Source organism: Polistes dominula, unplaced genomic scaffold, assembly GCF_049000335.1.
Source record: "Polistes dominula isolate Pdom_NZ unplaced genomic scaffold, Pdom_raw_medaka contig_33, whole genome shotgun sequence".
NCBI lineage: Eukaryota > Metazoa > Arthropoda > Insecta > Hymenoptera > Vespidae > Polistes > Polistes dominula.
Window position 1 is genome coordinate 5,131,837 of NW_028300998.1, and position 27,845 is coordinate 5,159,681.

The 27,845-nt window shown below is 32.6% G+C and overlaps 1 protein-coding gene and 4 non-coding genes across 5 annotated transcripts in view; 2 read left to right on the plus strand and 3 right to left on the minus strand.

The window, feature by feature from the left end:
- Nucleotides 1-27,845, minus strand: part of alpha-Man-Ia (alpha-Mannosidase class I a) — a 297,026-nt gene that overhangs the window by 195,085 nt on the left and 74,096 nt on the right. The window lies entirely within an intron of this gene.
- TRNAI-AAU (transfer RNA isoleucine (anticodon AAU)) lies at nucleotides 15,419-15,492 on the plus strand. Its single transcript has one exon. It is a non-coding gene; the product is annotated as a tRNA-Ile (tRNA).
- TRNAR-ACG (transfer RNA arginine (anticodon ACG)) lies at nucleotides 15,764-15,836 on the minus strand. Its single transcript has one exon. It is a non-coding gene; the product is annotated as a tRNA-Arg (tRNA).
- On the plus strand, nucleotides 21,072-21,153 carry TRNAS-AGA (transfer RNA serine (anticodon AGA)). The gene has a single exon. It is a non-coding gene; the product is annotated as a tRNA-Ser (tRNA).
- Nucleotides 21,722-21,937, minus strand: LOC149032260 (small nucleolar RNA U3). Its single transcript, XR_016176964.1, has one exon. It is a non-coding gene; the product is annotated as a small nucleolar RNA U3 (small nucleolar RNA).

Sequence of the window (27,845 nt, forward strand, 5' to 3'; positions counted from 1 at the left end):
TGGCAATTATTTAAATGTTTTCTAAATGAAATCTAAATTAATTTTAAAATAATTGATTTAAAAAAAATATTTGTGCTATTATCATAATCACATGTTCATTAAATTTATTATATAATAATAAATCTAATTATAAGACAAAATTTAAAAGTCCATCGAAACCTACTCTATCATAATACAGACTTTAATGATAACCGATAGGTTTACCACGTTGAAATCATTGACGAACGATTACGAGCGATGTCTGCCATGATATCAGATTAAACGATCGTTCGCATACGACGCGAACATGATCGTGCTGTACGATAGCACGTGAAACAGACGTATGTCGTATATCGATGGCTTACATAAACATGACTACGTTTGAATTTCATTTGTAAAGGAAAACATTACGTGAATGAAAGTAAAAGAGATTACTTTTCAAAATTTAATATATCACACGCTTTTCATTCGAATTAATCACATGTAAACTATTTGATTATTATTATTCGTAAAATAAATAACATTTATCATTAATTATACGATCAAATTTATTTTCAGGCAAATTAAATTAGTGAAATTTTTCAAACGCTTATAATGAGGACGGTTAATGTGATACCATCTATAGTATTTGAACAATACGAAGAAGTCCGGTAAGCGGAATGAAATGAGAAAAATGGCGAAAGAAGGAAAGTAATCGGTATGTTTGAAGAAGGGATATCGAGAGATAAAAGGGCTGAGAATATAAGAAAGGTAGGCCATGCGTCTTAGGATAAATTACTGTCTTAGTAATAACGTGCGGCCACTTTACCGATGGCTAATGGTGAATTATGCGCCGTTTATGTCCCGTAAAAGCTCGCGGGAACGCGCCAAGGCATTTGTCGCGCCGCGTGCAACGCAATTTTTATTTTCTACCAATAAAACGGACCTTCCTGACTTTTATCACGTTTCTACTTGCCATTCTTTCCTTTTCGTACCTTAAAGAATCTTCGAAAGATTTAGTATTTTAATCTAACTATCGCTTATAATCGTTTTAAACAATTAATTGCGTTAAAATGCCTCTGATTATATTCATAAAAATTATATAGCGTGAAAGTTATAATAATATTATTTGTGAAATGGAAAAAATGACAATTACTCTAAACATCTATTTAATAACTAATAATTAGTTTTGTTGTATAATTTAACTGTATTATAATTACATTATTATAAGTTACATTCTAATATAATTTAATAACATTATTAGCTGTATACTAACAACAACAAAATAATATCATAAAATAACTCATATTTAATAAACATTAATCTAAGGGAATCAACAATTAATATTATCTCTAAAAAATAAAATAAATATATAATTGAATAAATGCAAATATAACATAACAGACTTTAAACTGACAACTGTATAATTCAAGCTTTATTATATGTATATATAAAATAAATATAATATAATATATATAAAATTAAAAAAAAAGCAATTGATCTAAAAAACTAAAAGCAAAGGAAAACTTTTAAAGCAAATATTTGACGAATACAAAGCTTTTAAGGATTGCATAGAATGTAATCTCCGTGCATTCGGGCCGAACGATTTCTTTCCTCTTTACATGAACTGCAAGGCAAGCACCAATATGCGTTTCCATATCTATGATCCGATATTTTCTAGCGACGACGATGTTATGCATCCGTTTCTTAGCAACATATGTAAATAATATCCCTGGACTCATATCTCCTATAGCCTCCATATTCGTATAATGCAGAGAATCGAGATGCTGTACCTACCCGTCACGTGCTCATAGGAAGAGGAATTTGTTTTACATCCACTTCGACGGCCTCTTCCGAAAGACACTATGCTTCGAGGCATTTCCACGCTGGAATATCGACGAAAACTTTACCATGATCATATTTTGATATACATTACTTTACATTTTATTTAAACTTAATTCTTTTTCAAATATTATCTTTCGCGAAAGATTAATTTAAAAAAAAATTTTAATCTTTCGGAAGATTATCTATATTTGTTTCACCGAATAATTTCTAAATAACTAAACATAGTAATATGACATACTTTAGAAATGGCTAATTTTATATTTTTATTTATTTTTTTTAACCATAAAGATGTATGATTCGAAGTGACATTCACTGTATACATGAATTAATTGTAATTATTTTTCACCTAATAATACGAGATCATTTACTTATTAACTTCGAAACAAGTCAACTTTCTTTTTTCCTATATGTTTCTCTTTCTCTCTTTTCCTCTCTTTCATTCACTCTAACTTTCTCTTATTTGTTTTCTTACTTAATAATTCAATTTTTTCGCACCTAAGAGCAATATTATTTTCGTGCGATAAACGAGAATTCAAAAAGGATAGAAGTAGGTGCACACGAGATAGAAAAATCTTTGTTAGACTTGGCACAGTGACGTTTCACAACGAGAACAAATAAAATATCCACGTGGACCGCACGCGAGAGAGAGATAAAGGAATGAAGGAAAGGGAATAAAGGAAAAGGAAGATAGACGCATAGTAAAAGAAAGAAAGAGAAAGAGATATATATATATATAGTCAGTTTTACTCAACGTGCAAGAATTTATGAAGTCACTCTCTTCGGCGTGTGCCTTCCGTCTGGGAATTCGTCCGAATAGTCTAAGAAAGAAAAGGGGGAGGTAAAAAAGGGAAAAAGGATAAGATAGAGGACCAGAAATGCACAGAAAGTCTTATCGAATGTAGCTACATATAATATATAAATATATATAAATAAATGTAGGTAAATATTAATAATAGTTTGAAGAACATTTTATATAAAATTTTTAATTTATTATTTTTTTCTAATCAATGAATTACATTTATAAAATATTATAAAGATTTTAATTAGTACGTTCTATATAAATAAAATTATTATTAATTTGTGACTAAACAAATTATGTATGAGATATTTATAAAATAATTTATATTAGTATAAATATACAGGTTTCCTACAACACGATATCTTATGACACGGGTTTTCCTTGAAAACGATAAGAAAAATGGCGAAAACTTTTTTAAAACTCAACAACATTGAATAACATTGAATAACATGACTTTTGCTTAATATATTTAAAAACTTAAATAACTTTCAAATTATTACGCTAAACAATAATGAACTCTGAGTCTCATATAACAAGGTTTCATAATCACAGCATTTTTTAGAGACCTACCGTTATATTCAAGGGTTACCTGTGCATTATACTTATGTAAAAATATATAAATATCGATTATTATTGGAAATATTGATTTTATTTTGATTGGATAATAAAATCAGCGTGTATTAAATTCGTCGATAGACAGATAGATTTTGATTGTTTATAATTTTCATTTTTTTAGTTTTTTGATGTTCAGAAAAAAAGAGGTCATATTTAGGTCTTTTTCTCATAGATACTCATATACATAATAATTTCCTCAATTTAAGTATGTATAGTTTGAAACAAGGCCGTATGTCGAATATCGAATTCGTCGGATCGATAAGTGAGGGAAATACTGCGATGGCACTACAAATGGCAATAAATCATTTTATTTCGATAGTGGATAAAATGAAGCGGTCACGAACAAACGTCCGCAGCAACGCCATAGGCACGGTGCGCAATCTCCAGACTGAAATTGCGTGTAAACGAGAACGAATTAATTCGGAGGGTCGGCTGGCTTGCCCCGGCATCGTTGCTGAAATGTTTCTCTCTTGATCGTCTCTCTCTCTCTCTTTTTCTCTCTCTGTTCGCTTGCTTGCCTCTATTCCATATCAATAGTATCGTTTCCAAAAAAAAAAGTATTCTTTTCATTATTCTACGCAACGATTAAACTATCATCAATTTCTTTCTATTTTTTTTACTCCAAATTTACGTGAAAAAAGATTTATTAATAATTTTTCTTTTTTTGATTCTCATTCCAATTCTAATAAAAATAATAATTGTTTGTGAAATGTAAATTTATTAGTAATTTATTTAATATAATTAATATTTAAGTATAAAAGAGATGATTAAAAATGATGAAATTATTTTGTTTAAAAAGTGTTGAGTTATTGATAATGTAAACAAAATTTATATGATGTTTAATATATGTATGACAAATTATATGTAGTACGAATGATTTAGTAATTAATTGAAAAACAAAAACAAAAAAATGATAAGACCACGGTAATAAACAAACCAATTTTTATTCGTACCTATATATACACGCATACATACACGCATGCTGTACATTAAGTGTAAAAAAGAAATTCTTTTGCTAAGGAAACCAAGTATTTCTTCTTGGATTTCAAGTAGATCGTCAGAATTGTATTAACTTAAGTATTAACACCAATACATTAATAATACAGAGTTGGTGTCAAAAAAAAAAAAAAAACACTCAAGCGACAGCGTGAGAACAACCGTCTAATTTAATTTGCGCAATATCACGTAACGGGGTCGGCTCACTGGCCCCACGGACGTGCCATTTTATTTGGTCGTACGACACGGAACGACATTAGTCGCGCCGTCCTGCAGATAAGTATCCCGCGGATCGAGTTCGGCGCCATAAATAATAATGGAGGCTTTTATTGGCAATAATATTTTAGCTTGCGATCGGACAGACTCGGTGGGCCCGAATGAGGCCCGCCAAACGTGGTCCCAACCCAACATAGGGAATCGGTTCGTGGTGTACTCTGCGGGAAGCACTATTAAAAGAAGCACGGAAAATTTTATGAAAAATTGGCCTAACTCTCGTCCGAATTAATATTTGCGATCCTCTTTCTCCTCCATCTTTCCCCCTCTTCCTTTTTCTCCTTCTCCTTCTCCTTCTTTTTCTCGTCGTTCTTTCGAACGAGCTACATTCTTTGCATTGAATTCATTTATATTCGCATCAACCGTAAATCATTAACGTAGTAAAACGTGGCAATGTAAAATAGCAGATCTTGTATATAAATTATAACTTACGAATATGTTTAAGTAGACATACCGATATATCTTCCTTTTTACAGTGATTATGTTATATGTTCGTTAGTTAACTCTTTTGCTAAAATATTATTTATTTTCGTAATTTATTAACAGTCAACACTGATTTGATTTCTTTTCATTTTTTTTCTTCTGCTTTATATGTATAGTTTCATATCAATTTGTTATTCAACAGTATATTATTGGTTTGTTTTGATATGTCATATCAAACGGTGATGATTATAATACACATCTTTTATGGATGATTCAACGACGTTAACGATTTGACTCGATGAAGAAAACCTTTTATTCTCATGACTAACATTTCATAAGAATTTGAAGAAATAAAATGCCATCAAGATGATTAACATTAGTGATTCATTTTTTCAAAAAGAAGAACAAATTTGTTCAAACCAATAAATCGAAAATACATTTTCTGCATCGTTCAATCGGACATAAATTCTATTTCTTTCATCGTTCTATGGAAATAAATAAATAAATAAAATATATGATAGAGATTGGTTCATGATGATAGATCCATGACATCGCCTCTCTCTCTCTCTCTCTTTCTCTCTCTCTCTCTCTTTCTCTTTCTCTCTCTCTCTCTGGTAATACGAAGCTCGGTTGGGTGAAATTCACGCGTGTCGTAAATCAGACTTCGTCGTTTTCGAGACGTTCGCGATCGTCTCGGGAAGGTCTTCGCGGTTATGGCATATACAAAACACGCCCACGCTTTATGCGCATAATCGTGAACCAGTCGTTTCGTGGTAAAGAATATGAAGAGAAGAGGACAAAGGATATTTGTCCTTCGCAAAAGAATCGTATTAATAAATAATAGGATAAATATCATTTTTGTTTAAATAATCTAAATAATTATTTTTAATTAATATAAATAAATCAAGAAATCTTGATAATTTATATCTATATTTTTCTAATAAAAAAGTACTAATTGCATGTGTGTATGGATATGCGTATATATTTGATTATTATAAATTTATAAGTTTTTACTGTTAATTCTCAGAATTCTTTATATTTGTTTGGCTTTTTTTTTTTTTAACAATTTTGACTTAGGTAGCAAGTAGTATGTATCGTACAGAAAGTCTTGGTCAAAAGTCATCGCGTTGACCGTGCTCACCTTTATCGAAAATACGAGAGAAACTTTGCTGTCGCAGAGGCCCACTTTACGACGCGTCATAAACTCTCTTGCGAGCCGTCATGAGCGAAACTTCGACGGCAGCAGCTATACTTTGGAATTTCTTGACCCAATGCCTTTGGCCTTTTGATGTTACTCCTTTACCTTCGTTACCATCCATATCATCAAAATAATTTCCTACAGAACTTTCTTGACAGACCTGAAGAGTCTTGAGCTCAACGTATTTAAACTTAGTTATTCATTTAAAATAAATGAATTAACAGATCAAAGTAATTAATATTAAATACGTTCAAATGAAAATGATTAAATATGAATTTATAATTAAATCATTTCTATTTATTATAATATATGTATATAAACTATCTTTAAATAATTTATTTTTTATAATCTCTAAAAATATGATTCAATTAATATGAAATTTTAATATTATCATAATCTTTTGTCAAAAAATTATCTTGAAAATTCAAATATGTCACATATATTTTTGTAGTATGTATAAAGTTCCATTTTAACGAGAGTTCAAATACTTTCGTAAGCACACCGTGTATACACTGTGTATACATTATGTATATATAAGTATATACTTATATGTATATACATACATGTTTAGAATCTAGTTGAGCGGATGATAAACGATAAAACGACAAGGACCTAGTTGAAGTACCAGTCAGGACTAATTAGGACCACACAGCTTGTCTCTCACGAATTATTATCCAACGAACAGTTCCTTCTACAGTGCAATGGAATTTCTTTTGTCTTGCTTGTGAAAAGGGGAAAGGGATTACGGAGAGACCAGCGATGCATCGGTGAGACACCCGTTAAGAGGTGGTGTACGATTCTCGTATCCTTCCAACGGCAGGATGCACACCGTTTCAAGGATTTACGAGCAATATAGTAGCAATAACGATGGCTACATCGGCGTCGTCGTCGTGTGAGCGACCAACCGAACCGGCCTGCATTGTCCTATCTCGTCCTGCGAATCCTGCGTGAATTCTCCCCCCTTCTCCTTCTCTTTCTCTCTATCTAACTCCGTCCCTCTTTCTCATGGGACAATGCACTTTATGTTCAAGGGAACGTAAGGAAGATCGTACAGGTGTTTATGCACAAATTTATGTTCTACTCGTGCGAGAAAACATTGGTGTTTGTGGTACTCTTATATGCTTCTTACACCCATGCTAATCCTCACTAGCCCCTATCACCTTTCTTTTCTTAAATCACCCCCCATTTTCTTTCGAAAAATAAATTTACTTGAAACTCCTCGTTAAAATGTTACGAGTTCGTGATACTTGCGACTTTTTAATCAGAAACCTTTCACTCTATGTGACAGGATTCACTTTGAATTGAAACATTTTAATGAAAAATTTTTGGTTCATAGTTAATGCATAAATTGATAATGTATTATAAATTTTGATTTTATCTAATTAATGAAAACAAGTAGAGGAGATGATTGACGATGTTTGCTTTACGCATATGGGTATTCGATATTTTTTCATTGTTATATATGTATCTCCTCGAACTAAACGATCACTCATCACGGCACATCGTTCATATTTTTCTATATCTGGTATGTATAGGATTATAGGGATCCCCGATTTTCCAATTAATTCATCCGAATATAACACGGTATTATTAAATTCTCTTTTACGATTATGTATGCATCTCGATTATATTGTATATGCTATTTTATTTATATTATGTATATATATATATATATATATATATATATATTTTCTTTTTAATTTTCAAGTAACGAAATCATTATAATATTCGTGCATTTTTATTTATAATTTGACAAACAATGTAATTTTGTTGTAATATTGAAAATTATCATTTTCTTATCACTTTTTTTTCTTCTTCTTTTATTTTCATTTATTTCCTTTATAATCTATCCCTGGTTGAATTAAATGAACGCCCTTAAATTGGCCATTGAAATAAGCTTTTCAGTCTCATTGTTAAAGCTTCAATTCTCGGCGTGCTACTAGGTAAACCCAAAGGAAGATTTTTCTCCGAGGGATGGTCGGTCTATCGACGATTTTAATTTTGTGCCCTAGCCTGTTATACCGTTCTCTGTTTTGCCCTTCCCTGCCCTGCTCTACTCTGGTCTGCTCTGCTCTGGTTTGCTCTACCCTGTTCCCGGTTATAAATCCCAGCGAATAGATTCGAAAGATTAATCCTTTCATTCGTAGCATTCGCGATACTCTTGCGTTTAGAACGGCCTGTTATCGGCTTCGAACTCGTTTTTCGCCAATCGTAATTATCCCGGGAGCTTTTAACGGCTATTTTTTTATTTAACTTACCTACTCTCTATCCCCGTAAAAACATGGAATGAAAAATAAAAACAAACAAACAAAAAACTGGAAAAAAATGCTCTGCAAAATCTGCGTACACGTAAACAAATTTCCTCTCCATATTATCCTTCGTTGTATAAATAAATTGTTTGATTGTTTAAAACGAATAAATTTAGAGTTAAAAAAAAAGGAAATAAAAAAGAATAATGAAAGAAAAAATAAATTGACTAATTTAAAAATTGAAACAATCTACTATCGAACTTCTTACAAAAACACGACAGTTAATTATCGAGTTTTCTCGAACTATTTTGAAAAGTACCTAACCTCCTCTTCTTCTTCTTCTTCTTCGTAGTAGTAGTAGTAGTATCTCGGAACTTGGAATAAATATCTAACCGGAGAAAAGTCGAGGAAACTTTCGTCTTCGATCTTTCACCGTGCTATTTCTTTCCTAGGTACGCATTGAAATCGATAGAAAATTAAAGGAAAACAATTTGCGAACGAATCGTCGAGATATCAACCTTTTACCAACGAACGACATTTTTATTTTAACGAGATATTTTTACATAACATTCTCGGGATAAACTACTAAAATATTCGTAGAGATTTTTTTTTGTATAAATGTACGTCTATAAATATAAATAAAAAAATAAAAAAAAGAAAGTGAATAAAAATAAAAATGAAAAAAAAAATAAACTAACGTTTTATTATATGAATAAACATTTAATCGATTTAGAGTTTTCTATAATTCATAAAAAATAAAATCCAAATTTGGTACTTGCATATTATAAACCAAAGACTTTTAGACGTTCCCGAACGATCGTGCTGATTAATTAATTGACCTTTTCCAACCAATCCATTTATACGTAAATTAAAGATCAAGTACGAGATAAGAAGCTTACTTATAAATCAGTTCATAAGTCTATATGAATTATTGGAAAAACAAAGTTACAATTCGAAAAACAAAAAGATTATATCGGGAACATGAACATAATATATATAATATATATATATTTTGTCTTATTTTTAGCGTACCGGAACCATCCTTAAAGTTATGCTCGTGTATTTTAACATCCCTTCTTAGTATGAAACTTTCATATATGTCATTTCTACAAGTAGATAGAAACTTTCCTAAATTCGAAATTAAGATATATTATTAACAAGATTAACAAGTCAGCACGTTCCCCGTTACGATTACGAGAAACCAGCCGCGTAACGTAACGTGCCGGAGGCTGACAATGAGATATACCTACACGAGAATGGTTTTGGTGAATCGATAAGACAATAATGTCCCGCATCGGCCGTGGAACAGACGCGCATGCACATTTACTACTACAACATTGACTGCTTCACACAGAGCCATATTGAATTCATCCCTGCACACCGGTACAGAGTATGACCACCTAACGGTCCAATGAATCCATCCTTTCCGCCAATTTAATTAAACGACTTTGCCGATTACGCCCTTTTCTCGGTTACATTATGTCAGCAGAATCATCCTATTATCCGATACTTTGCAAATTTATGCTAGCTGAAATTACACTCGATAAAAGCTTTCTCTCTTTCTCTCTTTCTCTTTCTACAGGGTTATCATTTTCTTTTTGTCTTTTAATTATTAATTTTTAAATTGATATGAAAGAAATAAAGAAGTGAAAAATTTATTGGTCACGATAAAACGATATCGTTATTAATACAATAATAATAATAATAATAACAATAATAATAATAATAATAATAATAATAATAATAATAATAATAATAATAATAATAATAAGATATTTTTAGTGTTAAACACATACACGTAATACACAATGTAAAATTGCTCTTTTATATTTTTAATGTATTAACACTGACAATGAATTACGATAAAATTCTACTTAAATACTAACAGAAAAGAAGGTTAATGATTATCTCAATTTTAAGTTACAAGAATGTGTGCGTCGATTCAAACAAGTAAATACATCGTTTATCGTTCATCATCAACATACAAAAAAACACATACATACGCACACACACATATATATATCTGCATACGTGATCTGTTTTCTCTGAAACTGGCCACATTAATTTTCTCTTTCGATACTTCGTTGAGAAGAATATTTTTCAACATTTTATAAAATGTCTAAAGAAAATAATCTTTAGATTCAGTTTACAATGTTGCAGGTATATATATATATATATATATATATATATATATATACATACTAGCAGGCATAACTCGGAAGTTAACGCGAGCGACGTGCGTAGAAAGACGAGTCCGACAAAAACAGGCTTAATTTGATGTTATCGGCAAGTCGAGTGGATGCGAGAAGGCACGAATGCGAGGAACGAAAGGCGATCGGTGGTTCCACAAGCCAGGCATATAAATTACAGTCAAGACGTTGTCCAATGTAAATGCAATACAAATTGGACCGGGCCACTTATTATTATTCATTGGGGACATTTGTTAGCTTATCTGACGAACCCACCGAAACTCTTATTCGCTCTTCAGCAAAGACTTTTTTTCTACCTAACATTTCGGCCGTCGTTTGACTTGCTGATAAAAAGCCACCATGAGCTACCGGATGGTAAGATCAAATATTTGCATATATCCTATATATATATCTGTATTTGCAGTAAGCGAATACATTGTATACGAAAAGCGTGAAGGAATGACGTATGGATAAAAATAAAATTAAGAGTAATGAAAAAAAGGGATAAAGAAAAATAGAGTAAACGATCAAACATCTTGGATTAACATGTGCATACATGAGCAAACCCAATTCGATATGACAAGCAAGTATATTTCTAGAAACGTACGTTAAAAATAAGAAAATAAATGAATGAAAAAATAAAGCAGGAAAAAAAATGAAGTAAAACTTTTCGGATTATATTCGTTTATAAATGAAAATGGGTCATCGTTTAAATGTGCTACAATAACATATCCTGTTGTAAAACGATTTTAATTACAATAGATATTTTTAATCGCATGCGAGTACGTAATATTATACGACAGGTAGCTATATTTTTTTCAAGGTACTGGTTTGTATGAAGAAATGAAAAAAGAAATTTTTCTAAATATCGTTCGATAAATTTTATTCATAAAGCCAATAGATTTATTAAGTAAAAGATACAATTTTTGATCGATTTCGATTATATATAAATAAAAACAAAAATCGATTTTCTTTATCAAACAGGAAAACCACGTTCGTTTCAACTCGAAATGTGTCTCGTCGTAAAAGTATTTTTCGCGACAAGAGAAAGAGAAAGAGAGGCCTGAGGATATATCTTATTCTGAAAGCATTTCTAATACTAAGGAAATGTGATTTTCTTGAGAGCTTCGTGAAGCTTTCTTCTTTCGGAAAGAATATATTAAAAACTATCGTGCCTCTTTCTCATATTATATTTTTCTCTTTCTTTTTCTTACACACTTTCTACGTGGCTTCTTTAATACTTTTATCAATCATAGCTAAGTTTCGTACGAAAGTTAGAATACGCATTAACGTTGGAAACTTTTCTTTTTTATTTTACGTTACTTTTTTTCTCATTCTCTGCTATAATATTATCTATAGGCTATCAAAAAGGAGAAAGAAGAAGAAGAAGAAAAACATTGTTAATAACTTTGTAAAATACTGTTATAATATTTAACAATTAAAAGGACACGGTTTCCACAGTAGAGAGTAAAACGAAACAACGATAAGCCAGGGTATTCGGTGGAAACTAGGAAAGTCCAGTGGACTTGGCTAGGCAAATTATTGTGACTAACTAATTTGGAAACTAGTATCCTCTCCTGGAAATTCTCAGATACGCTGGACCGACTAGGTACATATCCACACTTCGATAAACTCAGCAAATTTCACTCTGGCATTAGAGAATGAGAAGAAGCTTTTCCTATTATATCGATCCGATCTTATCGTTAGAAAAGCGATCCTTTAGAGTAAACAAAATGGAGGCCGTATAATATACGACGAAAAGAAAATTAACCTATTTCATTCATTTCATCTCTTTTTTTTAATTTTATTCTTTGTTATAACAAATTATATTATTAGTACATCTTATGACATGTAAAAAAACATATAAAATATATAATTTATTTCTATATTGATTCATATTTATCATTAGAAAAGCGATACTTTCGAGTAAGCAAAATGCTACTCGAAAAAAAATGAAAATCGTTTAATATACGACGAAATGGAAGCTAACCTATTTCATTCACTTCATCTTATTCTTTTAATTTTATTCTTTGTTATAATGAATTATATTATTAATATATATTGTGACATTTACGAAAACGGATGATATATATATATATATATATATATATATATATATATATACTTGCATGTATATACGTGTATGATACATATATACATAGACACATATATATATATATATATATATATATATATATATATATATATATATATAACAAGATAGATACGCAACACTCACAACGCTTGCGGCTTCGTCGGTCGAAGGCCGCCATAAAGAGGTAATATCGCGTTATATCAAAGTAATGTGACGTTCAAACCCTGAGGAGAATATTTCTTCTTCTAGAGATTATCAGCTTACCGCCTTGGGGTTCGCGATATCTCTACTATGATATTTCACCTCGCGTCACTCTTTCCGGAATCGTCCCACCAATGATTTTCACTGAGTCTATGTTCTTATCGAGTACAGTAGAAATGATCCAAGGAACGTGATACGAATATCAAATCATGAGATACGTCAATAATGGATACGTCTAATCAAGAATCTTATCTTATTGTTATGAACACGTCGTATTAAATAACATTGAACATAAATAATATTACTAAGCAAACAAAATTTTTACATAGAAAAAAAGAACAACAAAAAATTAGAAATGATTGATAGAAAAATGAAATATAAGATTTCCTGTTATTGGGAATATGTGAACACGCATTAATAATGATGTTAAATGTTTCTAGAGAAACGTAAGTTATTTCTTAAAAGAGAAAATTTACTTAATTTGTGTACTACTTTCTAATTAAATTATTATATGGAAAGGAAAAAAAAGGAAAAATAATGAACGCGAATGAAATACTCTAAAAAAAAAAAAAACTTTAATTAATAATTAACGGTGATATCTGTTTCGATACTTCGGCGAACTCCCCAAAGTCAATCCCGTTTAATTCGCCGAGTTTATTCGGCTCGCTTTAAAAAGGATCGGTTTTATCTTCGATCCCAATAGCCAGTTCCTGCTGCCTTAAATTAACAAGTCTCCGTTTATTCGTCACGACGTGCAGCCAAACGGCATTTATCAGATGGAACAGAGAAATCGCTGGAGTAAACTTGATTCTCTTTTCGAAATAAGACCAAGTTACATTTGAACTCCTTATAGAGATCCCAATTAAGCTGACTGATTCGTTAAATATAAAGGAAGATATTTTAACTGAAAATGGATGATCAGCAAAAATTACAAATATATAATAATATTTATTTTTTAAATTAATATTTAATATATAAATGGATTTATAATTCAACGTTAAAACTAAATTCAACAACTTGATGCATTGGTAAGACGAATATAAAAACTAAACTAAGCTTAATGATAAAAAATTAATTGCATAGAAAAGATATTCACAAGTAGTTGAAAAGATCGGAGGAAACAGTATGATTTAAAATGAACTTGGGAGCGCATAAGCCTGCCTGGAAGGCTTTTAATCTCCGAGATCTAAGAGAAAAACTGGTTACGATTGCTTCACGACTGACAAGTCCTGCCTTTCATAGAGTTACGCATAACGCGAGGAATCGTTAAACGAAGTTAATTATACTGAATCAAAGGCGAACATTGCTTCGCTAAATGGCGGACATTCGCCTCCTCTAGATCGCTCCAGTTACAGAGATGAATGTAGAGGTAAGCCTATTGGTACATATATGTGTATAGATACATGGAAATCCCTCTTTGTTAGTGCTAAAGCTTGGGAAGAGGGTTTAGCAGGCTGTTGAAGGCCAAGAGATAGGGAGGAGGAGGGCCAGTGTACTTCCGAAGAAGCGAACCTGCCACGTGTGTGCTACGTATCAACGTTTGCCCCGAAGCAATTTCCATGCATGGCCGAGCTGCATAATTTCCGGTTTTACACGTGCATCATGTAGGTCGATCAGTTCAACAAAATAAATCATCAATTTTTGATCCTCGAACTAGCTCACTCATATTATTTATATTAATACTATTTTTTTTTCTTTCTTCTTTATTATATTATTTATCGACAAATATATCATCAATATTTTAACACTCGACTTAATTCAGTTCATAATATTTGTATTATAACTTTTTATCTTTTTTTTTTACAGAATTTTTTGTTGACAAAAATATTATGAAATTTTTATTGTCGACTTATCTCAGTTTCTTCTTTTATTTTAATTTTTTTGAAATAATTTTATCAAATAAATTATCAAATTTTTAATCGTCCAATTAGCTGAGACTTGTATTCTTTCTAATTTCTTGTTTATTTTTTATTACACTTTCTCTTATGAAAAATTTCACAAAATATTCATCAACCAATTGCCTATAGATCAAAAAGCTTTGGTAAGGAACTTTGTGAGTACTTTGGCTATCCGTTAGGAACGATCTTCAAGTAGGATAGGTCTACCGCGTGAGAACGCATACGTTAATCGCATTATTCCTTGCAGTCGGAGCATTCACAGGGCTCGAAAGAGTTCCTTCGATCTTATCTCTCCACTGGACGAGGTTCGTTAATTAAAGTGACCCAAATGTGCTACCTTCGCGTCTGAACCACTACAGCGCAAACCATTTAACTCGTGACAGATTCTATTCAGTTGGTTTATCCTTAAAAGACGTGACAATGTTCAGATGTAAATATTAAAAAGAAAGAAATAAAAAAAAGAGAACAATAGTGAAAATCAACTAAATCAGTTGATTTGGAACTTGGTTAAATTTAAACCAAGACTTTTCGATAAATTGTATTTAAAGATGAGAAGAACATTTTAATTAGAAAAATAAATAAAATAAAATAAGATTATAATGATATTTTATAATAATAAAATATGTTCATCTTGATACTACAGGGCATGGTGCCACAATAAATACGAATCGTCAAGCTTGGCCCATTAGCTCAGTTGGTTAGAGCGTCGTGCTAATAACGCGAAGGTCGCGGGTTCGATCCCCCCATGGGCCAAATTTTTTTTTCACTTTTTTATACAATATATTATTTTACATAGTTAAAAATATTCATTGTGTAAATATAATGCAACGAAATTATTGTTTTATTCGAATTTACAGTAAATAAATATTTTTCAAAAGTTTTCCCTTACGTTTCGGAACTTCAATTGCTCTAGGTTTTATGTAATTTATTTGTTTAAAATGTATTAACAGTTAAAAGAAGTTATTTGATTAATATTATTTAAATTTACAAAAATAATGTTATAAATAGATATAAAAAAAATCTCCGATCCTGCCAGGATTCGAACCTGGAATCTTCTGATCCGTAGTCAGACGCGTTATCCGTTGCGCCACAGGACCACTTGGTATCTAAGTCATCATTAGAATTTATCACCAAAGTAAAATTTTTTAGGAAAATAAATTAACTAAATAATTTAATAATATCTAACGACACAAAGCTACTAATGGAAAAAAAAAATATTATGCAGATACCAAGCACTCCTGCAGGACAAAACTAGATTAACAAAATTTGGATCTAAAAATTTTGTAAAATTTAAACAATTATTTAAATTATGAAAGAAATTATTAAGAAAACATCGTCAGATAATAAAAAATAAACAAAAAAAAAAGAAACACCCTAATAAAAATATACCTGCATTTTTAAAAATTAAAATCTTTCAAATAAATTTACCCAATTACCGAACATCAATGTTTGGTGGCCTTCTGCATGACTTGGTCCAAATTCTGATCCTAATCGAGTGGAATGAATATCGACTGTTTTACAAGAATCAGAGAACCGTTAATGAGAATATCGATTAACACAAATGATAAAAAGCATTAAATGGTAGAGGAGTCTTTAAGCTCTGACTAAATTAACTTAACGTCTAAAATCATGCAATGCTAACGTAATCTTCGAAGCGAAAATATTTAAAGGTTCATTAAAAGTGCAATAATGATGAAGTCTCTCTGCCAACCGACTTTCAAATAACTTCTGGGCTCGTTTCAGGAAAACTAAACTTCTCTTCATTTCCATCATTCCGCCTACCAACTGCAGCCTCAGCAGCAGCAGCAGCAGCAGTAAGAGCAGTAGAAGGACTTGCAATAGTATCACCACTACCAGCTAGCCACAAATCATATATTTCTTCTTTCACACGGCACTCACGACGTCTGTCCTTTCCTCTCCCTCAATCAGCCTCTCAAAACTTCATCCAACGAATCTTTGCGAGGAAAGGCGAAATAAAAGTTAGGTAAAAGTTGAAGAGAAAAAAATCTCGGAGCTCTTCGTCGAAGTAGCCCAGTTTTGTGGTAAGCTTCGTACGTTTTATTGGAAAGTACAGTTTGGATCATGGCGAAAAGTCTCTCTTCTTCTTTGCTTCTTTTTTTTTTCTTTCCTTTCTTCTCCCTCTTTCTTTTTTTCTCTTTCTCTCTGTATGTATGTATATGTGTGCGCGTGTGTATGTACGCTCTACACCACTTTTCCTTTGATTCCTACATTCGTGCGAGTCTCAAATTTATAGTCCTGTTGGGAATACGTTTCTCTCCTTTACGACTAAAACACAACCGTATACGTTTCCCTTTGACTTTATAACGAAACCACCGGATAATAATTATGCTTCTACGCGTGCACACAATAGAAACATCAGAAACATTCTTTCTACGATTTACTTTCTATTTCAACGTATGTATGTGTATGTGTATATATGTATGCATATGCAATACCGATTTATAAAAATATTACAAATATTTCGAACAATTTTTCTAACCTTTTCTATATCCTTGAACAAATCCTGGAATACACATCTAATGATAAATTTCACGACAATTGATATCAATTTATCGACAAATGTCACGCAACAACGTAATAGTACTTAATTATTGATAACGACTACTCAGGTTTAGCCTTGAGGACATTTAATGGGCTTGCCTCAGAGTATGTATATGTAGGTTCTCACCATTTTCGAGGGCTTAACGCAATAGACCATTAAGTAGACACCAAAGGAACATCCCATTCAACGATTATTACGTACCTGAAACAGAGAAGGAGTAAATACGTCGATTATATATAGGAACTTACTAATAGATTTGAATTTGGATTTTTGTAAGACTAGGTTTAACCTTAGATATAAATTCGATTATATAAATGTAAAATAAAAATAATAACAAACTCTATAATGTTAATAATGTCGGAATAAAATTCTACAATTTCAGAGTAGATTTCTTATCACTAGCCTGAGGTAATATTGCAATAAGATTGAATAAATATTAAGAAAGAAAAAAAAACAATAATAATAACGCCATGTCGTCAGAGAGGAATCCGAAAATTTAAGAGTGTGTTTTGGGCAGCGTCAAGAAAGGCGTGTAGGTGGAAGTCCGGAAAGAATGTTCCTGGATTAAGTGGAACGAACGTGACTTAAATCCATTGTAAACCCTTGGAACACCACCGTTGTCGTTTGTAACCGTCGTGCTTGTATCTACGACATAGAAGCGAAAGAAGAAAGAGTCGGACAGATCGAATAAAGAGAAGAAGAAGAAGAAGAAAAGGAAAGAATAGAGGAAGGAAGAAAAACAGAATCAGACTGAGGAAAACACGAGAAGAAGGTAAGAAAAGGGTAAGGAGAAGTTGGTTGAGGCGATGGGAGTTGCGGGGTGGGTGTAGGGGTTGGGCTAAAGATTCTCTTAATCTCGTCCCTACGTGTTCTTGACAAACGAGGAATGTGGATGACAACGGCATTGTACCATCCTTGCATTATCCGTAAGATCCTGCGATTGCACCATTCTCCTTAGCTGAATGTCCTTCCAAACGTCCCAGCCTCGTTTACGTATTGTCCTCATGAAAATATCGCCATAACGTCGTGCTCGTCGTGAGAATGAAGAGACAGATAGATCAAATATATCACTGTTACTGACATCATTTTCCTAGTAGACCAATACTACGATACCCAGCAATTTTATCACGAATAAAATCTGACTAGTATATGAAAGAAAAAGAAAAAGAAAATTATTTCTTACGATTACCTTTTAAATCGAAGATTGTCTTTCGCGAATAAATTTGTTGGTTATAGTTACTTTGCACGTACCTAGGTTCCAAATTTAAATCCAATTGAAGAAATAAGTGTCATGGATAAATGTATTTCCTTCTTACTCGAGTAAGATATCGAATGATTCAACCAGTTAAATATCAAATTTCATTTCGCAATGACGAAGAACGAAATTGATCCGACCTAAATTCGCAATTCTATTCAAGTATAACTCGAACTAACGTTATTATACGGATAATAATTTATTTTTATTTCTTCCTTTTCCAATATTCAAAAATTTAGATTAAGGATAATTGATTTGTGACTGAACGAACTATATTTAACAAATTGGATAATATTTTACAAGAAAATAACGATAGGAAGTAAGTAAGTAAGAAAGTAAAAAAAATAATAATAATGTTGTAGTTCTTGCACCCAAAGTTTCCCCATTTGCAATTTCAAAACAGTCGAATAGAGACAGTTGTGACAAGATGTCTACGTGAATATAAATCATATATCGTTGACTGCATATTAACAACTATTGTAAATCGTAGAACCTTATGTGACAAGGTATACGAAGCGAATATAGGCAAGTCTGTCGATGTGAACCTGTCACCCCTGACGAGACTCACTACCTCGTTGACCCCAATGTCCCTTGTACACTTACATGCACACATACGTATATACATACATTCGCTAGCTGTTTGTTGTTAAATATAGCCTTTGCCCTCAGCCGGACGAAGTTAACGATGAAACGTTTACCGTGAAAATAACGCTTGTACTCCCATTAATTTCGCACAATTCTCTCTAGAAAGGATATTACGAAGTTAGTTGGGCTAAAAGTTATCGACAAGCAGCCCCTTTCTCTTCTACCATTCTACTACCAACCATTCTCTTACCCTCTTTCATTTTCTTTCTCTCTGACCAGTATTGTTGGCTATTATGGAAACAAATTTTCGTAATTACCTTCGGCCCTTTTTTTCAATGCGAATACGTAAGGTCATTTTGAAAATACTATTGATATTTCTTACAGGCTTTACTTTAAATAATAACTACTATAACCCTGTTCTCTTTCACTCTATAAACGAAATATTTATTAATTAAAATAAACCAACTTAACTGCTTCAGCCTTTTATACCCCCTTCCGCCATCTCCTTTCTTCCTTCCGTCCACCTTCGGTTTAAATGGGATTCGTTTAATATTTGCTTCCTTCGGGAATTAATAAGCACCGTATATCGAGTTTTATGATTCCTTTGCATTGTACTGTACGTAAAATCAAAGACAAATAGACGAAAGCTTTTTACTTTCCCACGGGGCTTACATTCTCTCCAAGGTATGTGTATCGTTTTTTACTGTCCTCTTATAACTTCACCTTCAACCTCCCAACCTTTCCTCCTGTTCACTTCTCTTCTCTTTTCTTTTCTTCTCTTCTCTTCTCTCTCCACCATCCCCGTATTAATAAAGCGTCAAATGAAGCGATCGTAATAATTTTTAATGAGCCGATATAGCTTCCAGGCATACTTTCGAACGGTCTATTTGTTAAGCACCCGAAGGAAGAGTATTAACAAGTCTATAAATTACATTCGACGATCGAAAAATCTGATATCCGATAGGTAAAATATCTAAATCCAATAATTCTCACGACAATATCAGAATACCTTTATGAAATAGTGACGCGTTTCGTTCATTAGCGTTCGGTCTCATTGCAATAATATCATATCAAAGTTGAAGATTTTAGTTCTTCGAATTTCAATAGCTTACTGACACACGTAATAATAAATATAATAAATAACGATGATAATAATAATAATAATAATAATAATAATAATAATAATAATAATAATAATAATAATAATAACCTAGCGCGTATAACCGCTAATGAGTCGTTAATAATTTCAATAATGATCATTACCATTTGTATGTGAATTGACGAATATAATCATTATTATCGATTAATATTTATCATATCATTAATGAGAATACGCATTGACTCGTATCCTAACCTTCGTATAAAATAACCACCGATCACGTGACCCAAGGTTATATTATTAATAGATTAAAATAATAAAATAGAAAGCTACAAAAAAGGGAAGAATTGTATTAAATCTTAATATAAAAAAGGATCTCGTCATTTCTCTATAATATATATTTTACAATAAATCTCCATTATTATCGTCGGCAACCCCATTTTTCTCTCGAAAGGTCAAGGGTCAATATAGCGGAGATCTCGAAATTTAGATTGTACGTCGTCCAGGATTATTGCTGTGTCAACACCATTTTTCTTTTCGCTTATACTTCGAAACGAGAGGTTCCTTTGAAACGACCCACTCGAGAAAGAGAGTGATTCGATGAGATTATTGCAACCACTATCGTCGATAATATCGAAACGGTCTTTATAGAAAATTTCAAGTTTTTTCTTTAGTATTATAAAGTGTTTAGAAGAGAATAAAATTGTTAGAGGCGCTATTGTTAAAAATATTAACATATATATTTGAAAATTATTCATTTTCTTTAACAATGATAAGAAGTTTTTGTGTAATCTCCATAATAAAAATGCAAACACAATTGTACAAACACAGCAGTCGTGGCCGAGTGGTTAAGGCGTCTGACTAGAAATCAGATTCCCTCTGGGAGCGTAGGTTCGAGTCCTACCGACTGCGGAAAAATAGATTTTTTGCACTCTTTTTTATTACTAAAATATGTGAAACTATTGCATTTTCATTGTATATTGAACATGCATAATAGTCTTTATTTTTTTTTTTTAATAACAAATTTTTGTAATCTACGCTATAAAATATATAAGATCATCGACTATCATAAATTAAAAATTACGTTATTTTGGGTAATTTAAATTTTCATGTAAAATATTTAAAAGAAATATTCAAAAATAAATAAATTTTGATTAGAATGAGTTTCATTCACTAATATATTTCTTATATTATATACATAAAAATATTTTAATCTTGTAATGTTATAAACATGTTAGTATTTCTTAAATTTAAATTATTAAAGTAAAAATTTAAAAAATTTAATAAAATTGCTGATGGAATATAATTTATGTTCGATTGTTAATTACCTACCCTACCTACCTTCTCTATGGACAAATTAAATAAACCAAAACTGTAATTTAATTGTTATTTAACTGTTAATTATATAGTATACAAATACTATACAAAAAATTAAATTGTCCATTGCCTAAAAATTATTTATTTCAATAGAATTATTAGGACCACTCAGAAAACCCATCTTCCCATAACCCTTCTTACAGAGTAAGAAGAGCGAACGATCATCGGTGACTACAATCTTGAAAAAATTCAAGACTGTAAGTCGTCCTCACGCTCAAGGAAGAGGGTTCCGCCTCCTCATCGTGGTTGCAACATCTCAGCATTACGCTAAGCAGTTGAGAAGATATACTACAGAAATGATCCTGTGAAGTATGATCTTAAAAAGTCTTCGTTTTAGTTGGGGCTTTATACTTTTCAAACATCGTTTCACAGTTGAGAATGAATCTTGGAGTGTAGCCATCTATTGGCAGAAGATCTTACCAATTCTATTTTCAAAGAAATAGAATAGTACAAGGGAGTATACTATTTATAATAGCAGAGTATTTTCAACTTTGTTCCATTTTTTTTTATACTACAAAACTAATAATAATTATATTCTATATTTGTTGACTAATAAATTTGATTCATTTATGGAAAATCAAAAATAACTAAAATGTGGACGAGTTGAATTTGAATCATAGTTCAAACTCTGACACGAAATTATGCGTTTGATTGCGATCGTGGTTGGATATGATGTGTGCTCAGCATAATTACGTATCACGAATACGTAATTATTCGTAAGTGCAACATAAAATTGTCGATTAAATTATAATTTCAACCCAGCCGCCATGTCAGAGGCAAACCATACACATACCATAGACGTGCGGTTCGAAATTACAATTTACTAAATGTCTGCAACCAGAAAGGTGATGGTTAATATTACCATGACACAATTAACACCTGAATTAATAAAATCATTTCATTTAAGAGCCGCGGGGTATATAATATCACTTATAAATTAATAATAGCGCTGAAGTCCTAGCACGTTTACGTCATTAGAACCGACATTCGCGTACCTTCATGCAATTCTCTTATCTTGCCAAGTTAATTGTGCATACATGCTGATATAAACATTATGGAATACGTGTATTATTAAATTATCTAATGTTAAAATAATTCCCAATGAATTTGATTCTTCTTGTAAGGAATCTTATGATCTCACAATTTCATACCTCTTGTGTTTTTACGATCAAATTCTAATTTAACGTATTTACAGTAATAAACAAAGTGGAAAAAAAATTATTTGTACAAAAAAAAAAGCAAGAAATATTTTCCTTTGTTTCAAGAAACCGCAACTCTCGTGTCTTTTCAGCAATTATATTAATTGTGTACATATGCTAATATACACATTATGACAACACATGCATGTATGATTAAATTATGTAACGTTAAAATAATTTTTCGCAATAAAATTCCAATGTAGTTTATTTGCGATAATAAAGAAAGTAAAAAAAATCTTATTATTTATCCGAAAAAAAAAGAAAGTTAATATTTTTATTCTTCATACAAAGAAACGCGACTATCATTTCCCTGCGTCAGACTGCACGTATATATGTACATATTATACATAAAGTTCATAGGCACATGTATGTATGTATACCTATACCTATACCTACACACATACATATACACATGCACATACATATACAGTCACACGTGCGTATTCCTGTTTGTCGTGTACCGTACCTCAGGGCGACACGCCAAGGTGACGGTAAACAATGTGAGCATACATTACTTACGCCCACACCAACAGGCGCATTGTGCTCACGGTGGTTGGTTGGTTTCTACTCGCACGTCCTCGCCAAGAATCGTTTGCGTTTTCTCCTCCTCTCTCTCTATTTTTCTTTCTTACTTTTTTTTATTATTTGTTTTTTTTTGCAGTACCTATTTCACACACATAAAGTAGACGAATAATATTTAATGGTTATAATATTTTCAAGCTATATATTATCAGTGCTTTGTAATAATATTATATTATATTAATTTACTTGCTTTTTTCTTTTGTCGGAGCATCTATTTCAACATGTATAGATTTTTTTAGAAAAATATTTATATTTACAGACTATACACATGTATATATCAGTGCTTTGTAGAAATTTATTTGGAAAACTCTAAAGAAAGAAAAATATGATAATAGAAAAATAAAATGTATATAATTAACATGTATGTATATATAATATATAATCCATTTCTTTTGATCCTAATTCTCTTTCATAGCTTGAAGAATCAAAAAGCAATATATTGTTTGTTCACGATCAATATACCATATTAAATTACTCGTTGATGATAAAACGACGAGGTCGAATGGGTGTTACAGAGCCGTTAAGTCTACGGAAAAAGCGTAATATTAAACGATCGGAGTCTGATTCGATCGCGCGACGTTGATTAAAATTCTCATCCATGGGAGCTAATCGGTGTGGCCGAAATTATATCGCCAATAATTCCCGGGCTTTTGCTTGTAGATAATGACGGAAACGTGAGACTCGAGATAAAAAAGAGAAAGAGCAAAAGAGAGGGAAAGCAAGTAACGTCGATAGCCAATTTCTTGGATACCCGATATATTAAAATCGACTTGGCCATGGAGTAATCTCGTTTTTATCGGCTCTGCACAAAATCCTCCAATTAGCGCGCATAACATTACCGTAATTGCAGTACCTACCTGCCGACGAGAGCAACCCCTATCGACAGACTGAGTCTGACTAGGCTCTTTTCTTTCTTTCATCGAAATTACGTTACTCGTCAATACTTCTTCTTCTTCTTCTCTTTTATCCCTCTTTCTCAAAATTATCGAAACGGCTTGAGAGTAGTGTAAGGATTGTTTGTAAAAAAGAAAGAGATGAGAAATGACGAGGGTGGTATAAGGAGTCTTTTAGAGGAATGAAAGAGAACAAAGGTAAAGAAGAAAAAAAAGAAGAAGAATAAAATAGAAAAGAACAGAATACTCATAATTCTACCGAGCTACTTTGTAACACGATCAGCTGCCGCTACTACCCTACACTACTGTTAATATTACCACCACCATACCACCACTACCACTACCACTACTTACAACTCCTTCTCTGACCAACTTTCTGAGTCCTTGCCCGAGTCCTCGTGCCGCATGTGTGGCGCTAACATGAGAAAATTTACGAGCAAACCTTTACCGACGTCGTCCTTACGCTCACGGAAACTCAAGTTTTCGGACAGTGGTTTGCAAAGGAGAAAGAGAGTTAGAGACAAAGAGACAGGGAGAGAGAGAGAGAGAGAGAGAGAGATATTCTAAGTTAACTTGACTCAACGAACTTGTCTGACTTACGAGTTGACAACTTCTTTGATTTAATTAAACACCACATAGATACACATCCTCGAATTTCTAACTATAATCTCTATGATAGTATCTTGTTTGACGTATTTTCTAAAGAAGCTTATTTTCAAAATTGGTTAGAATTTCGATCTATTTCGAAAATTCATTTTTACGACCTATTTTATTTCACGCTTACGTTTTTTTTTTGTTTGATTTTGTCGAATGTCCCGTGGTATTTACGATATACATTAAATATACTAATATTTTTCTTTTCCCTTAGGTTTTATTTTTTTTCCTTCCTACGATTTTATTTTTTTTTTATTAATTTTTTTTTTTCAATTTTATTTGCAATACCATCGACAGGAATAATCACAGATGTATAAGTAATCCCAAAAGTTCAATTTCCCTCTGGCATCTCGTAGCGTGATTTATGGCCAACGTTATATACGCATGGAATATTATTTACCATCGACGTGACGTTTCCTCACCGTGGGTATTCGATATTTCCAAAGAGTGGAATTCAACGTTTCTGGAAAGGCAGAAATAGTTATGCATTTATTATTGGTTAATACGTCGCGTCTCTTTGATGACTTTTGCTCCCATAGGAGAACATAGGTTTCGAACATTCAAAATGTCGTAGCGACACATATTATCTGATAATTACGAACTAACCCTACGTACCAGAAGGAACTTCGAGATATCTTCGTAATATTTATGAGACGAATAAGAGTTAAGTTACAACGTTTGAAAGTGAAATATTGACGTTCTTTTCAGATGTTACGTACTATATCTTATCCGTATTTGAAAGGTAAGCCGATGCCACGGACTAAACCAATAATAATCGTGCAACGAAACGTCATAACTTTGAAGAAGATAACGATCTTAGAAGGCAAAGATATACCAAACCAATGCTTATATAAGATACAACGGAAACATTGTCTTTTGGGTAAAATACTGCTTACATTACGCGCCTCAAATACCGACAATGTGAGTCTATAAATCAAACGAGTTCGCCCTTTGGTGGAGAACTTTCTCGACCGGCTTCCTTTTTCTTTAAGAACTTGCGAACGCACACCACGAGGACGACAATAAATAACAACAAAATGAAGAAAATGCGTTTCGGTAGGATCCAAAAAGCAACGGATGGATGATTTCTTCAACCACAAGCGAAGATCGTCTTCGTGATTACAATATCAAGGAGAAATACCTTAGGACTCCGATCGTGTAATTGAAGGTTTAAAAAAAAGTTTAATAACTATGTTACATGTGGTATTTAAAAATTGTGATAAAATATACGAAATTTGCTTTTACGTGGTCCGACGTTCTTGAGGCCATTCAAGAAGTTTCCATCGACTCGAAGTTTGCTGTTATCTAATATCAAGACGCGATTTCGGCACAGAAAAAAGGGGACAACACGGTCTTTGAACGTTGGCGTCGGAGTCGTCGATCGCATCAGGAGCAGCGCGCGTATTAAGGGTAAAATAAAAATGATCAGAAATGGAGAGAATTCGGCGTCGAGTTGGCCACTGACAGTCACATGTTACACGATGCAGGCAAACAGGCAGCCAGCCAAAGAAAGAGCTAGGAGATATAAAACAGGTACGTTCATCAAGGTGGTTCCTCTCTTGCCCTGTCGTATTTTCTTCTCTTATTTTGCTTGTTCGTTCACTCTCACTCGGATGGCAAGCTTTCGATAGCATTATGTTCCACAGGAGACTCCTTAGTCTCCTCTGTCTATTTCTTTTTATCCTTTGTGTCCAAACTCTTTCTCTTTCTCTCTTATTCTCTCTTTTTCTTTACGTGCCGGGAGAGTCCACGACGTTTGTCACCAGGCCAAGAAGGACAAAGCCCATTATCGAGAGACCGGTCCAATTATCCGAACGCTCTCCCGCGAAGGTTCTCTTCGAAGGATGCAAAGTAGCTCAGAGTATCCTCTTTCTCTCGCCGATTCCAAGGCGTAACTAGACTTTTACTAAACTCCAAGAATACCAACTTGCGTTGCTTCCAAACGACGATCTTCTCTGTACCCTCGAAAGCAATTTATTCGACTCACCCGATTTATGGCCAAGCGTTTCCTTGGGAATCGCTGACAGTTCTCGGCAAAAGATTTCCAAAGACAATATAGCGAGATCTTTTTGCTTCGATTAAATAAAACCTGAACTTCGAGGATTTCGTTAGTACCTAAAAGGGTTCACCCTTCCTACCTCCCTTCTTTCTCCCTTTTCAAAACTTAGAGATCTGATAAGAAGATCGAGATACGCGTATGTTTTATTTTTAATTACAAATACAACTTTTATTAGTTACTAATTGTACAAATTTATTTGTAGTTACATTAACAAAATTCATATTTTCTCAGCTTCGTCGAACAACATATTTATATAATTTGTAAATCTTTCTTTATCTATATTTCCATAAATCTACGAGAATAAATAAAATAAATAAATTGACTTGCTAATAATATATTTAACAATTTAATCTAACAAATATTAAAATATCAATTTCTATTTACACGAACTATCTCTCTTTACCTCTTACTCCTTTCTCTTTTCTTATTCTTATCGGTATGGCCTTTTGGATCGCAAAATTCGCTATTCTACGCGCGCTCATAAGATTTCGAGGAAGCACGCCTTTCGAGGAAGGTACAAGAGGCTCTTCGCAAAGGAGTCGATTAGCAAGAGAGCCTTTCAGCAATGCGGTTTTATCTGCGTAATGATATCTTCGTAGCGGAAGAAGCCGAGGTTTAAGGGAGAACTTGAAGAAAGAGAGAGGAGAGAGAAACAGAGATAGAGAGAGAAAGAGAAAGGGTAAATGAATGAAAGAGAGAGAGAGAGAGAGAGAGTGAGAGAGAGAGATAGAAGTAAACGCCAGAGGGGTCTCCTTTCGGTCGCTGAATCCCTCGATGCGGATTACCCCGTGGTCGTCGGTTAGGTGAGACCTCGGGCATGCTCTTACGAGGCCCACCGCA